General features: G+C 28.8%; 1 protein-coding gene across 1 annotated transcript in view; it reads right to left on the bottom strand.

The window, feature by feature from the left end:
* LOC101235411 (metabotropic glutamate receptor 3) overlaps positions 1-12,121 on the bottom strand; it is a 29,342-nt gene extending 17,221 nt beyond the window's left edge. Inside the window, exon 1 of the mRNA XM_065800992.1 lies at positions 11,921-12,121. The gene's annotated coding sequence lies outside the window, so the exon portion shown is untranslated. The remainder of the gene's footprint in view (positions 1-11,920) is intronic.
* Between the last annotated feature and the right edge of the window lie 2,191 nt (positions 12,122-14,312).

Genomic DNA, 14,312 nt, shown 5'->3' with positions numbered 1-14,312 from the left:
ATTTATCAAGTAAATTTATATAAAACTCTATGTTTTTTATAAATGTGGAAAAATCTCCTGACGTTTTTAAAAACATTTTTACTTTGAAGCCGGACAATAAGTATGCACTGAGAAATAATATTTGCTAAATCAACTTTTCCTTCCTTCCTCGTTCTCTGTTTTTAAAACTAAGCTTACAAATCTAATTCTTTCTATGGAAAACGTTTTTTATATTACTAAAAGTGTTTTGGGTTTGTTTACCTATTATTAAAACTGAGTTTTACCCAACACACATGCATGCATATGTGTATACATATGCATGTATTTATGTTATATATCTATTTGTGTATGTATTTGCATTTTATGTATGCGTATATACATTTGTGTATGTATGTATGTATGTATGTATGTATGTATGTATGTATGTATGTATGTATGTATGTATGTATGTATGTATGTATGTATGTATGTATGTATGTATGTATGTATGTATGTATGTATGTATGTATGTATGTATGTATGTATGTATGTATGTATGTATGTATGTATGAATGTATGTATGTATGTATGTATGTATGTATGTATATGTGCATGTGTATAAGCGTATATGTATGCTTGTGTGTATGTATATATATGTTTGTGTGTATGTATACATATATATATATATATATATTTATATATATATATATATATATGTATATATATATATATATATATATATATATACACATATATATACATATATATATATATACATATAAATATATATATATATATAAATATATAATATATATTTATATATATATATATATATATATATATATATATATATATATATATATATATATATATATATATATATATATGTATATATACGTATGTATATATCTGTGTGTTTGTGTTTCTGCGTATGTATGTATTTATGTATATATGCTTGTATATATATGGGTGTATATGTGCTGTTACATACTAACATCTGTATATGCACTGGTATGGGTGTGTATGTGCTGGTTGTCTATGAATACTCATCAGCAGCTTACTTTCCAAAAGTCATGCATTCTACTAAAGTCGCTAAAAAAAGTACAGACGAAAATAATTATTTATGAGACACCAAGTATACTCTGGAGTATGAATAATTCTAATTTTAGCTATCAATCGCCTAATGGTTTTCCTAAAATGAACTAAATGTTATAAAAGAATTACTGTAATCGAATGCTATATAAAATATTAAAATGTATTTTTTTTAAAAACTGAATTATGATATTTTAAATAGCCAAGATATAAATAACCAAGCTCACAACGAAAAAGTAAAAAAAAACTCTGTTTGGGAAAGTAATTTGATTGATTGCTGCAATCAACGCGAGTTTCGTGAACCTTCTAAACCAAGAAAATTTAATAGTTCTACCAGTTTAAGGAAGGATTACTGATAAAACCGGGTAATAAAAAAAAGAAACAAAAAAAAAACAACAAGAAAAAATTATAGCTCTATATCAAACTAGCAAAATCATTTCAGTCAGCTTGAGTGGTTTCTCGGTGACGAAACGTCATGGTCTTATGCGAGTTTTCCGTTTCTTTATTCTGCTATCTTTCTTTATTTTCTAACGGTATCTTTATTTGTCATTAATTTAAAGTAATGTAAGATAATTTATAATTTACTTGTATACAGATTGTAACATAGAGAAAAAAAGAAAAAACAAAGATGCAAGAACCTCTCTTGCTGCATTACCAAAATATTTGTTAAATTCTTGACATATTTTTTTTACTTGTTATAGTTTTGTTGTTAATTATTACTTTTTTTGATAAGCAAAAGTTTCTTTTTCTTTCTTTCAGTTACTTCATTTATAATAGACTAAGTTTTCTTGATATCAAACTTATTTTTATCAAGCTGTTTAGAAAAGTACTTGAGTTTAGCTTGTTTCAAGTTATTTGGAAAAAACCTTTGAACACATTTTCGCACTTTTCTTTTTTAGATGTTAGAAATTTTATAGAAAGCTTTTGTTTGTTTTTAATGATTTTATCAAATAATTTGTCACTCATGGGTTTTAATATGTTTTTTTTATTTTATTTAAGAGTCATTTTTTGTAAGAATCAGGCAGTCAATGGAAGTGACCTCCTCCAAGTTGCTTGAATTTTTTATATATTGATCAGAATATAGAAAAAACCTGTTAGGGAAAAAAAAAATTTTCAAAAATGTTTCGTTCACTCGGAATCTGGGCTTAGATTTTTGAGATTTTTTTAAAAATTTTTAGAAATTTAGTTTTTGCCACCTTTGAACCCATTTTTTTGGCAAGGCAAAAAGTTGCACATAGCTTTTGTAGTTAATATCAGACGTAACCCAAAAGCTCTCTCCAAAAAATATAAAAAAGTTGCGTGACACTGTGCGGTTGGCTAATTATCATAGTTCAAAAGTACAAAATCAATCAGTTTTGTCAACTTTTAATCGGAGTTAATTCTAGCGGCGAAGTGTTGCACACAATTTTTCTTTTAGGATTTGAAATTATCAAAGGTATTGAGTCTAAAAATGCAAAGAAAGTTATGTGATACCTAAGGCCTATTAATATATTAAGGCTTGAAATTGGAAAAAAAATGTTTTAGTATACTTACAAAATGAACCATTACGGCAGAGGCGCTTAGTTTTGTAAAAATGTAAACATATCCAACTGTCAATACAAAAAGGTCCTAACATAATAATAAAAAAAATTCGTGTGATCTTTAGATATTAAGTTAAAAATAAAGGTACAAATTGTTAAAAATGATTAAGTACGAAGAGATATTTTTTTGGACACACAGATGAGGTTTTCGCTCACAATAAACTTTCTATCATCCAAAATTAGCATTTAGCATTACACAAAACATTGCACGTAATGTTAAGAAAAAATTTAAGCGTTTCTGACTATGATATAGAAATCATAACAATTGAAATAAATAATAATAAAAAACAATACATGATCAGAAGTGAATTATTTAAATTTACGTCATAACCAAATAACTTGTGGTGATCGAATGGAAGAAGAATCGCTGATATCACGATTGTGGAGAAACAAGTTAGTGGGCGGTTGTTTACTTTACCATAAAAATGTCTTTACTTTATTTTAACGATCTTTAAAATTTGCATAAATAGAGTAGATATTTTATCATTGCTATTGAGAAATAGGTACTGCATAAATAGAACTTGTTTTTAGTTGAGTATGAAACAAAACAAATATTTTTATGAAAACTGTTGTTGCTTTTCAAAAGGAAATTGTGGATCATTCAAAAAACATAAAATTATAAACAAAATGTTCTACATTCATCAGCTGGGAGATGTTGATGTTAAGAAACACCTCATCAATTTAAAGGTAATTATGTATTTTAAATTTACGCAGACTGTAATATAATTTTTATAATTACATACTTTATAACTTCTCTGCAATAAGATTTTGAGACAAAGTTCTTTAAACAAAAAAAAATAGCTCTTTTAATTAATTCCTCACTCTTTTAATAAATAATCACTAAATTAATCACACTCTTGCAATATTGTATTTTAATAATAACAACAATGTATTTCAAACTTGTAAACATTTTTCGTGAAGAGTCAGATTATAAACAATGCTTTAAATGACACACTTAATAATTGTTTAAAAAATTGTTTTTAGGTCATGCGATTAAACGATAATAATATTTGGGAAGAAAATGGACTTATTGCAAATAGACTTAAAAGAAATCTTGAAAAGGATGAACAAATATGTGCTTTTCACCGGTACACGTTTGGTATTGCATGGAGTCCTCCAAAAACATGCTTTCATCCTCACCATCTAAATATAAAAGGAAAAAAATCTCCCGCTTTAAGGGCGTCACCAATACATGTCGTCATATCAATGTCAAAGCGATACAATGAAGTATTTTCAGTTGGTGCAATGCTGTGTTTTACCCATTTAAAGCAAGAAACTGCTTTATCTAGAGTCAACGAAAACACCAATTTATGTACAGAAACACAAACACAACAAGAACAAACATATATGACACCTGCTACTCCAGATGAAGAATTTGATCCCGGTGAAATTAATGTTTCACAGGAGATTTTGGACGAATCTCTAAGAAGCCGTGAGAGTGTAACTGAGGTTCTTAATGCAAGTCCAATAAAATTTAGATTAAAAAGGAAGTTCGAATATCTGGAAGATACTACTAAAGATAAGTTAAAACGCAAGTATGTTCGCCTAGAAAACTTATTAAAGAAAAAATTTGCGGAAGCTGTTGCTCCTGGACCAGAGGAAATACTTATAGATTTTCTTAACAGTAAAAATGTTGATGAAATAAATAGCCCTCTCCCAATTGAAATTATTCGTGCTCAGAAAGTATATAAGCAAAGTGATTCCATGGGAAAGTTAGTTATCCTCTCATTATTAGACCATACCAAGTATACCAAAAAGTTTATAATGAACACATTTGAGTGTACCAAACATCGTATAGAAACAGCAAGAAAATGGCATGCATCTCATAAAGGGTTGGCATTTCCAGAGAAGAAAGTATTCTTCCGATCTAGTCTTGATCAAACAAAGTGTGAACATTTCTTAGACTTTATATTTACAAGCGGTATTTTGCATGATGTTGCTTATGGAATAACCAAATTAAAATACGACAGCGGTGAAGAACAAAAGATAGTGCATGCAATACTGACGACAAAATATAGCCACGCTATCATGTTCTATCGAAAAAGTTGTAGTGAAAACAATTATATATCATTATCTGATTCAAGTTTGTGGAAAGTATTGCATGCAATAAAACCTTCAAGTCGAAAAAGCTTAGCTGGATTAGATGATGTTACTGCTTCAGGCATGAATGGTTTTCAAACATTACAAAAATTGGCACAAAGATTTAGTTCTAAATCTCTCGAAGCTGCCCTTGAAAAAGTAAAAAGGTATTTGAAAACAAGTTATCAAACCAATTGTAGTGTCAATGACTCAAACATTTCTTCTCATAGCTCAAAACATGCCTTATCAGATCCATCTGAAAAAAATCTTCAATCCAACACAGAGATATCAGAAGTGGTATGTGCCGACTGCTATGATTTGTGCAAAGCTATCGAGATGATCAAAGAACTAACAATTCAAAATTCTGACGATGCTGATTCTATTTATGATTTGGAAATTGCTGTAAAGGATGTATTCAACTACATAAGACACCTGATGAGAGATTCTCAACAGAAAAAGGCAAAAATCAAAGCTTTTAAGCAATTAAACGATGAAACTGCTTTCTGGCTTAAAGATTTTTGTCAAAAAATTCTTCCGGTTCGATACAGAGAGGGCCAAAGAGAGTATTTTGGCAAGAAAGGAATGAGTTTACATGTGGATATATTCTTCATAAAAATAGCAGGAAAGTTATTCAAACGTGTTTACTTTACTTCAATGTATAGGTGTGATCAGGGAATAGGTGATGTTGTTTCGTTAGCCACTGCAGTTTTAGACCAATTCAGAATTGATCAACCGCATATCAAGAAAATGTTTACCAAATCTGATAATGCCGGCTGCTATCAGGGAAATCTTTCAGCTGAAGCAATCTACAATGTATGCAAAGAGAGAGATATAAAGTTGCTAAGATATGATTATAATGAACCCTGTTGTGGAAAAGATCAATGTGACAGGAAGAGTGCAGTTGTAAAGACAATTTTAAGGAGTTACGTTGACTCTGGTAATAATCTTTTGACTGCTGAAGATATACACAAGGCTATGCATTATAGTTTTGGCGCTAAAGATGCAAAAGTAGCAGTTGCTCAAATTAGCAATGATAAAACTGTAGTTACTGGACCAAAGATTAAGAACATTAGCAACTATCACTCTTTTGAGTTTGGTGAGAAAAGTATGAAGATGTGGCGTTATTTCAATATCGGTGAGGGAATTGAACAAGAGTATGGAAATCTTAAAATTCAACCCTCGATTAAGTTGTTGTTGCCATATAGCAAAACAGATAATTCAATTAAGCGTAACAAGTCACTTAAGAAAAAACAGAAAAGAAGTGACAGGCAATTATATTCATTAAGATTTTGCACTGAAATGAATTGTACTTTATCATTTGAAAGCGATGCTGAGTTAGAAGAACACATGCTATCCGGTCTTCATACAGTTCCGAAATCATTAACATCATTGGAACAAGTTCGCAACTCGTTTGTTCATAAGATGAAAATTACTTCACAACTAAATATGCCAATTTCTTCATCCTCTAACAGTGCTTCCGTAAAAGACAAACCACATTGCATGAACATTTTTCTATTGCAAGGTTGGGCATTACCAGTTCGAAGTTCTTTTAGATTTTCAAATCAGCAGAAAGAACTGTTGTATAAATACTTTATTCGTGGAGAAGAATCAGGTAATAAAATGAGCCCTGAGCAGGTTCACATGCAGCTGAGGAGAGAACTTCCGCCTGATCAATATGTAACTAGCCAACAGATAAGATCTTTATTTTCAAGGTAGGCATTGTTGCTATCAAAACTTTTGCAAATTAGATTATGTTTCTGACTGTTAAATAGTTCTTTTACAAATATGAAATTAAAATTTAGGTGAAAGTTATAATTTTGTGTGTTTGTTAACATATGTTTAAAAATATGTACAATTGATATTGTTATAGATTTAGTAACCTGAAAAGAAAAGGTAAGCTGGTAGAACCGAAAACAGAAAATAATGAAAATAGTCAGGTTAACGATAACAAAGAAGTTTATGGCGAAAATGATGAGTTTAATCTGGCAGGAGACAATGAAGATGATAATAAATATGAGGAAGACATCGCCAATCTTGCAAAAGAAATTTGTCTTGTATGGAAAGTGAATGATTGGGTTGCTGTTGCATATGAAAAACAATGGAATATTGGATATATTGTGGAGGTAATATTATTCAAAGTATATATTAGTTTCAAGTTTTTATTTTGTTTTACAAAACAGTGCTCTAAAATAAAAGGAATATAAATAAAATGTAAAAATAATTTCAGAATGACATTATATAAGACTTTACAAGTTTTATTGAATGTAAGCAAAATTAAACAAATCATAAACTCTTTATTATATTATTTTAAATGTTGCGCTAATACTTTTAGGTATCTATAACTGGGATCAGAGTTAATTGTATGATTAACGGGCAAGAGAAGAATACTTTTCGCTGGCCAGTTACTACCGAGGAGATAAATAACCAAACTGATAAAATTATCTGTTTAGTAAATGCTCCTTTTCTAATCAGTGGTTGTGGCGATTATTCATTATCCGAAGAAGACTATAATACAGTCATATCATTATTCTTAGAGAAACTTACTGCAGCAGAGTAGAAATTATGTGTGATGTGGTGGATAATGTGTGTAAATGACTCTATTAATAAATGAAAACTAATTTTTAAATGGAAAAACATTTAAATGTTTGATTTATGTTTTATTTAATTAGCAATATAGTTATCTTGATGTTAGATTTTTGTTCAGTTTTTAATTCATGTTATATCATGCGTGTGACAAAATCACACGAATTTTTTTTATTATTATGTTAGGACCTTTTTGTATTGACAGTTGGATATGTTTACATTTTTACAAAACTAAGCGCCTCTGCCGTAATGGTTCATTTTGTAAGTATACTAAAACATTTTTTTCCAATTTCAAGCCTTAATATATTAATAGGCCTTAGGTATCACATAACTTTCTTTGCATTTTTAGACTCAATACCTTTGATAATTTCAAATCCTAAAAGAAAAATTGTGTGCAACACTTCGCCGCTAGAATTAACTCCGATTAAAAGTTGACAAAACTGATTGATTTTGTACTTTTGAACTATGATAATTAGCCAACCGCACAGTGTCACGCAACTTTTTTATATTTTTTGGAGAGAGCTTTTGGGTTACGTCTGATATTAACTACAAAAGCTATGTGCAACTTTTTGCCTTGCCAAAAAAATGGGTTCAAAGGTGGCAAAAACTAAATTTCTAAAAATTTTTAAAAAAATCTCAAAAATCTAAGCCCAGATTCCGAGTGAACGAAACATTTTTGAAAATTTTTTTTTTCCCTAACAGGTTTTTTCTATATTCTGATCAATATATAAAAAATTCAAGCAATTTGGAGGAGGTCACTTCCACAGTTTCAGGAATTTGCCTGATTCTTAGAAAAAACGGCTCTTAAGTGGTTAATTTTGAACAGACATTATCATAAACATTTTGAAAAGTATTCGAAAAATTTCAAACGCGCTATTGGGATCTGCAGAGGAATAGACGTTTTCCCATCGCTCTTCGTACAGCTTCTTTTTAAGTTTATCTAGGCTTTTAAATTTTTTAAGTTTATCAAGGTTTATAGTAACAGCATGGCGGTCGATAAAGCGAAGAGATTATCAGGTTTACTTTACTTATATTTGTATAAAGATTGTAATAAAGAGAAAAAATAAATAAATAATTTTGGGCTGTTTCAAAAATTCTGTAACTTAATTTTTGTGTTACTGAACTTAGGTGCGTGAAATACTTATGTTACAAAAGGAAATATTTTTGCTTTTTTTGAGGTTGCAGCAAATATTAGCTAAACTGGTTTACTGGCAACAATTAAGGAAGATCACCCCCCAAATTCAAATATAGACAATAAAAGAAAACTTTTTAAGTAATCTAACGTACAATATAATGAAAACAAAAAATTTACATTTTTTTTTTTGGTCAATGATTATACCCAAAAAAAAACCCCAAAATAAGCAGAAAATATGATTTGCGCTAGCCAAGATTCAGCAAAAACTATTAAAAAAGGCAAAGTGAAACTTTGGTATTACATTTAGAATAGTTGCATGAGTGTTTTAAATGGAACAGATTTGGAAAAAAAAAAAAATCTGGGTCTGAGGACATGTCCGCCAAAAATGGTATTATAAAAAAGGTCATTTTTTGAAAAAGTAAAACAGCCATACTAGTTTTTTTCTTGAGATATCAAAATTCTGTTCCATTTAAAACACAGGTCTTATTAAAAGGAAGATATGCTGAAAATTTGAGACAAAAAGCTTAGGCAGTTATATGCAATATTGGTCTCTTGCAATATTGGTCGGCATATTGAAAAACCTTAAACTGAGAAAACACTAAAAACATAAAATTGTTAAATAAAAAAATCTCCAAACATACTAAATATTATATATAAGACTCTAATTTAAATTAAAAACCTCCTTTTTCATATAATTGCCTTCATTTTCTAAGATTTTGTCACTTTTCTTCAATTTTTTAGCCCTTAATTTTTGACAAGGCAATTTATAATTTGGTTTTCCTCGATAGATTGACCGTTTAAGGTGGATTTTGTTTATAGCGTTTGAACCCTTTATTGTATAATAGCCAAGAATCATGTTTAGTTTTTCATAAATTAGGATTGATGATTTCATCCCAATATTAAAACTAGCAACAGCGTCATAGACACAAAACTTTAGCACTGTAATGGTAACAAATTTTGTTTTCGGTATACGATTCCAAAATTTTCCATTAAAGGACTCATTCGTATTTTGTGTTTTGCGATGAAGACATTTTTTAAGCTCATCATCTTTAGTAAGGTCCTCAAAAATAGGTCTGATTTTGTATACAACTTCTAAAGGAATGGCAGGGCCTGGCTTGTAAGTATTGGTTTTATTTACTTAGTCTCTGTTGATTTACACCAACTACTTGCACCTGTTGGACAATGTGGGTAGTGCCAGTTGTTATCTTTCAATGATGCCATGTGAAAAAGAGTTGCAAGTGCTGATGATTTCATGGCAACTAAATCACCAGTATTTTGTCTAATTGCCATACCAAAAATTTTTTGCAATCGATCAATTGTTGCATCTGTTAATCTTCCATGACCACCTAGTCCTCTCACTTTTTTTTTCAATTTTCGAAGTTGGGTTCCAACACGCTTCTGATAGTGCTCAACTTATTCTAATTTAGTTACTTGAGTGTCAGGATAAACATCCTTGACAATATTGTAGCTTTTACTTTCTCCATCACCCAAAAAGTTAACATATTTTAGTTTATGTTTTTAAATCGATCGCTGGAAAATGCAACTGGCTCATTTGCATTCCATTCCACTTGCAGAACCAATTAAGTTTATTTTACAAATATGTAAATTTTTCCAGGATTTAGGATTTCTTTTAGCAAGGTTTTGATTTAAAGAGCACCCTCTGCAAAATTGACTCATTACCTCAACATCTAAAACTTCTCCACTGTCCAATGAGAGTGCAGCAACCACACCATTTAATGAGGAAAATCCCCTACGCTCCTATGTCCCATTACACGATACACCAATATCAAAAATCTCATCTTCATTTTGACAATTTTGTCTTAAACCAGCTACAGCATCAGCCATTGTTTCCTGAGCAACTTCCTCTGTAATATTAGCTATTTTTAAAACAAGTTTATCATAGTTTTTTGGCGTCATTGGTTTTGGCATGTTCATGAGGGTTGTAAATTTTTGAATTCCAGAATATCCAAGAGTTCTCATTGTGTATATTGTATGTGTGTTTATATTAAAGATTTTTGATTTAATAATTTTGAAGTATAAAAGTTATTTTGATATTTACATTTTGAACAAAAAATTGGAAGTTTACATGCAAGTCCTCGCCTTTTGCTAATGTTTTTAGTTATTGCTAAAGTTGTTTGAAAGCAAGTGGGGGAACTTAAAACTGATACAGCATCTGACAAAATAGAACAGTCAATTATTCTATAACCTATCACATCTTTGTTTTGGACATAAGCATTCTTTTGTGGTGTTCAAAATAGGTTAGAGCTTGCGAAAAGAAGAAGTCGACGTTTTGAAGATGTCTGTTTGTTTATCAACAAAAGATTCAATATTATCATTTAAAAGGTGATTTAAATTATTTAAAATTTCACTGCCACGTAACACATTTCCAGTAAAAATCCTTTTTTCTTTTTACTGCTCGTTTTGTTCTTGCTTTAACTTTATCTACTTTTACCATGTTTATAAACTTTGAAAAAATTTATTTCTGTTGCGATAAAAATTGCCCAGAAACTAACTTAAAAAAAAATTTTTATTACTTATAATTTTATAAATCTAACAAGAAGCTCTTTAAATCTAACAAGAAACCAAATAAGATTTTTAGTTGCGAATTTTATCTAAATTTTCATTGCATAAGAAGTCATTTATTGAGGTGTACTACTAGATGTAAATTTGTATTTTTGAAAAACGACATTGTTACTACTTGAAAAATGCAAAATTACTTAGAGGAATTTTCAGAAAAAGCCACAACGATTTTTGAAATCCCCATATATTAATGTATCTAAAACAGTTAAAAATTATTTGAATTTTTGAAATTTTTTGGGGATGCATCTCCCTTAAATAAACAAAGTATTTATCCAAGTCCACTAATATCTTAGGAGTAAATTTTTATTAAGTGTGCCTGATCCGTCGAGAAACAAAGACAAATTTTGAAAAAAGAAGTAAAATGTGTAAAGTTTTCTGGTTATTAAAAATTTCTTGTACGACAATCTGAAACAAAAAAATTAACTTGTTTTAAAAATTTCATTTTTATATTAAATAGTTTTTAAATTATTTTTTCTAAGTTTTTTCCATCTTATCTTTTTATTTAATTGTTTTAAACTATTACTATTTTTTAAATATTTATAGTTTGATTTTGTTTTAAGGAGAAATATTTTTTACATAATGAAATGTCATAGTAAGTTTTAAACTGTATTTGTTATCTTTTTTTTTTATGGCTTGGGTCGCGACCCTATTTCCAACTGGTCGGGAGTATTAAATCTCCGAAAAATTTTTTTAATGAAACTTGAAATGTGTTGATAAATACCATTTAAATTGTCACAAATATGAATTATATCGTTTTTTTTAACGAGATGGAATAAGTTTTTAATAATTCTTACAAAAATTTAAAATTAGGCATACAACTTATCTTGAAAATTAAAACAAAGAATTTTCCAACTCTCAGCAGTTATTATATTTGAAAACAAATTCCCATAAATAATAACAATATTTTACTTACAAAAAAAAAATTTAAAATCTCAATTCGTTTGAATTCACTTTTCTTCAAGTATCTACCCAGCTAAAGTAGTTTATAATTAAAAATTGAAACTTCAGTTTTTAGGAACGAATTCACATTCAATTTCAGATGAACGCATCTTTTTTTATTATAACTCCTAAAAATTAAAAAAGCAGTTCAAATTAAAGTCATTGTTTTAGTTCTGTTTTAATTAGCGAAAAAAAATTCTAATAAAATGTTTAAAAAGCGCTTCTTTGATTTTATATTCAATTCATTTTATCATTTAAGAAAAAATAAACTTTTTATTGATGATGAATTGGGAATAAAGAAATGTTTTTAATGGATATATTTATTTAATTTTACACAATTTTGGTAGCTACACTATTGGTTCTGTTATCACCTGGATACGAACCTTGCTTTTTCTTCTTTTAATCAGAATAACAAAGGAGATTAAAAAAAAAATTTTTTGTGTGCAAAAGTTAATAAAACTATTTTATGATATTCAAAATTAAAATAAAATAAAAAACTGTTAAAAAATTTATATTTAGTTTATGAATGGTAAATCTAGATGCAGGTTCGATCAGAGACGTATTTAGGGAGGGTTTTGGCCCATGGCGCCAAGTTTTGATAGGGCACCAGCCGACGGAATAGTAGAATATTAGAAAATCGTAAAATATTTATTATTATATTTAATATTTTATATCATTAACACAAGAATTAAAAGACTAAAAACTATATATTTGTAAAATGATTAGAACTGAAAAACTTCCTTTACGTAGAACTTTTTCCTTACGTAGATATTGCATTTAGGATGCATCTATGCTACCTAATGTATTTATAATACATTTGCGTTTTGCAAATGTATTATAAAAACATTTGCAAAACAAAACCCAAGTACAAAATTATAATTTTTTTTAATGTTAAGTTTAATCACTTAACATTAAAAAAAATTATAATTTTTTACTTGAGTTTTGTTTTGCAAATGTTTTTATAATACATAACATATAAACTTAATATTAATTTATAATACATACCATATAAAATTAATATGGATGACTTAACGCCAAACCAGCTTACACAACGAACATGTTGAAATGAGATAATTAAACGCTGAGTTTAAAAGTTCTTAACAAAACCCACTGAACCAAAAAAAAATTATAAGTAATTGCAATTCAGTGCATTTAAAAAGTATATTGATGTTTGCAAAGAAACACTATATAAATCAATTTTTAACGTAAACTAATTTTTTTTAGCATTGTTGCATAGGCAGGGTTGGCGCTTAACCATACATATATATGTTTGTATTGAAAACTTTTTTGATTTTTAATAATCATCCAATATTAAAACTAACAGTTATTCCTAAAAGAGGGCATTTAAAGGAACAGTGCTCCATCGCGATAAAAAGATAAATACGTCTCTGGCAATGCCCAGTGGGCACGCGTCATCAGGAGGACGTCTCACGGACGTCCGACGGAAGTCCACCGGACAACGTATGCCCACTGGGTGATTGTTTCTTTAAAAATTTGTCTAATGCAAGCTGGGCTGATGCAAAAGCTTGAAGCTATTGTTTTCTGAGCATCTATAGTAAAAAGATATCGTTATGTTACACTTAAACGCTCTCTAGGTCCTTAAAACTCACGTTTTTGAGATTTGATTTTATAAGGTGCAGTTTTCTGGAAAAGACTTTTTTACATTGTTGAAAACATCCTTAATTATTTAATAAAAAAAATGATCATGCAACTTCATATGTTTTATCAACGTGTGATATTTGCCTTTCTCTTCTTTTTCTTTATAAACTTTACGGATCCGGAACCTTTTTTTTCAAATATTCCTTTGAAAAAAGTTTCGAAGTAAAATAATTTTTTTCGTTGCAGCGCTTTATACTTGTTGTATTAGCGTTAGCACCATCTTTATTAACTTTTTACAGTTTTTGAAAGCGCAGAAAACAAGTGGAAATCCATTGTTGGAGTTTTTTCGTTAAAAGAAATGGAGAAGTTTCTTTTCCATTCCGTTCCGCGGAAAATTTCCTGTAAGTAGGTACGTGTGCAAAATTTTTAAACTATTCAAATATTCAATTTTTATACATCATTGTAAAGAGCTTTAAATCAGTATTACAATAGTGAAAATTTCATAAAAAACAAACGATTCTACGAAAAGTTATGCCCATTTAAGTGACAAAAATTCGTTAAAAGGAATGCTTAAGAAAACTGCAACCAACTTAAAAAATTAATGTTCGGCTTACGGTAGTTTTATAAAAAAACTTCATTGTTTAGTTTTTAGCGCATAACTTTGCCTCGCTTAAATTTTTATTCAAATTTTAACAAAAAAAAAAAAATTAAAATTACTTAATTAAAAAAATTATTTCTATTAACGAATTAAAAAAATAATAAAAAAT

Source organism: Hydra vulgaris, chromosome 07, assembly GCF_038396675.1.
Source record: "Hydra vulgaris chromosome 07, alternate assembly HydraT2T_AEP".
NCBI lineage: Eukaryota > Metazoa > Cnidaria > Hydrozoa > Anthoathecata > Hydridae > Hydra > Hydra vulgaris.
This window is presented reverse-complemented; position numbering and strand designations above follow the sequence as displayed.